General features: G+C 37.5%; 1 protein-coding gene across 1 annotated transcript in view; it reads left to right on the top strand.

The window, feature by feature from the left end:
* LOC125041541 (mucin-2-like) overlaps positions 1 to 2500 on the top strand; it is a 230541-nt gene that overhangs the window by 475 nt on the left and 227566 nt on the right. The window contains exon 1 of the mRNA XM_047636564.1: positions 1 to 7. This exon is cut by the window's left edge and continues 475 nt beyond it. The gene's annotated coding sequence lies outside the window, so the exon portion shown is untranslated. The remainder of the gene's footprint in view (positions 8 to 2500) is intronic.

Here is a 2500-nt window from a genome sequence, read left to right as displayed (position 1 = left end):
CCAAGAGGTAAGCTGAATCCAAAGTTATTGCTGATTATTTCTCTTTATCCTCTTCTTCAGATTGTTATGCCTCGTGTTTATTTATTTATTTTTTTCATCTATTTATTTCATTTGGAAAATTAGTGTTTATTTAACATGTTTTCGATCATCAAAAAAATCAAACACTGGAGAAATTAAAAGTTTTTTGTGATGAATTCATATCGTAGAGAAGCTGTAAAAGGAAAGAAATCCACACGTAAATCCCGCCGGGAAACTAATCCGACAAAATTCGAAAATAATCCACAGAAAAGTAATCCACATCACTAAACAAACGAATAAACAAGAAAATCGGGAAAAGGAACCCTTGTGTATAAACCGAATTACATGAAGAATATCGAAGAAAAGGGGTAAAGATAAGACACAAAATTGTATTAAAATTTTGAACGGATGAAAGAAAAAAAAAAGAAAAAGAAACATTAATTCTGAATTCATAGGTCAATTTATCGATATCTTATTATCGATATTTAGTTCTTCGCTTACCTACCAATCTTAATTAAATCTCTTCATTTACATTTTCTCCATAAGTCTATCTATCCATTATCCATCTATAAACACATTAATGTATCCATATATACATTCATTAATCTTTCAGTTAATTCATTATTCCTTGTTTAAACAAACAAAAAACTATCTTTATATTTTTTTCCTAATGTATGTATTTATATATTCATATATAACGTATCATTTGTTATTATTCATTAGTTATCCGTTATTTATCAGCCAGTTTAATAAAGCTGACATATCCTGGGATGGGAGGGGGGGGGGGATGTAGGGGAGGGGGCATGATAAGGGGAGGCCGTAGAATGAATGAATGAATGAATGAATGAATGAATGGATGGATTCACGTGTATGTATGTAGGTGTGTGTGTGTGTGTGTGTGTGTGTGTGTGTGTGTGTGTGTGTGTGTGTGTGTGTGTGTGTGTGTGTGTGTTCAGATTAGTACTTGATTGCATATACTGATTTTCAACGCGATTGTTCCACGGTGTGTCAACGGGTATGGGATGTTCAGTAATACTCAAACAAATAAGGTGAGGGTTTTTCAATCACTATTCATATATTAATAATTTCTCTCTCTCTCTCTCTCTCTCTCTCTCTCTCTCTCTCTCTCTCTCTCTCTCTCTCTCTCTCTCTCTCTCTCTCTCTCTCTCTCTCTCACACACTCACACTCACACTCACACTCACTCAATCACTCTCTCTCTCTCTCTCTCTCTCTCTCTCTCTCTCTCTCTCTCTCTCTCTCTCTCTCTCTCTCTCTCTCTCTCTCTCTCTCTCTCTCTCTCCTCTCTGTTTATCTGTCTTTCGCTTTCTCCTCTCCTCCTTCCCCCCTTCTCTCTTTTTGTCCTTGTTTTTGTCTCTTATCTTCCTACCTTTATCACCATGCATTACCTCTCCTCAAATGGAACAATACATTATACATATACTACAGTCTGTGTGTGCATGTAAGTATGTGTACTTATATACATGAAATGTAAATTTCCACTCTATTCTTTCACAACCTCCGTAATGCATGAAACTTTTCCCCTCCCTTCAGAAAAAAACAAAATATAGGACAGTAATCAGCTGATATCTTTTCTAAGCTTAACAAATGGAGTTAGATAGATCCGATAAGACTGAGGTAAACGCATTGTTAACTGCAGTGTCTTGCTTTGCATCAGCTGTTGCGTCTCCAAATTGAATTTATATCTCGTGAAATCGGTGAAAAAAGAAGAAGAAGAAGAAGAAGAAAGATTCACGCGTGAGTGGGTGAGTCAGGTGGTGGTTTTGTGTTTGTTTCTTTGTTTTAGGCAGTTTTTTTTGTTTTTTTTGTCGATGTGTCGATTGGTAGATTAGGTTAATTGAGCAGTTATATATAGGCGTATAAGGTTTGTTTTTTGTCTGTCCCTTTTTGTACGTTTTTGTTGTTGCTGTTGTTGGTTTAGATATGATTGTAGTTGGTGTGTTTGTGTTTTTGTGCGGGAATTTCCTTTTAATTCTGTGTTTGTTTTCATGTGTGTCCGTCCGCACAAGCGAATGATGTGATAATATCAAGAAAAATAATGAAATGGAAGCATGGAAATATAAACATGAATAAATATATCCTTTAATGTGTAACGAAGCAATTAATTAATGCAAATCTCAAAGAAGATTACACGAAGGGGGGAGTGAAGGAGATAAGTAGATAATAGGGATAGGGGGGAGGGGGGAGGCAAGGAACTGTGGGGGGGGGGGGAGGCAAGGAGCGGGGGGGAGGTAAGGAACAGGTAAGGGGAGGGGGGGGGGGAGAAGAAGCGGTCGTGAATCCCCAGTAGATTATAATTAAGATTGAAATGAAGCATACTCGAAACCCGCTCTGATAATATGCAAAGCAGTTACACCAAAAGAAAAAAAAAAAAAGAAAATAATGAATGGACTGGAGAAGGGAGAAGGAGGGGGGGGGGGGGGAGGTAATACGCAGGGGTAGGGGGGAGAGGGGGCGGTTATG

Source organism: Penaeus chinensis, chromosome 30 (genome assembly GCF_019202785.1).
Source record: "Penaeus chinensis breed Huanghai No. 1 chromosome 30, ASM1920278v2, whole genome shotgun sequence".
NCBI lineage: Eukaryota > Metazoa > Arthropoda > Malacostraca > Decapoda > Penaeidae > Penaeus > Penaeus chinensis.
Note: the sequence above shows the minus strand (reverse complement) of the source record. Positions and strands in the feature narration are given on the sequence as shown.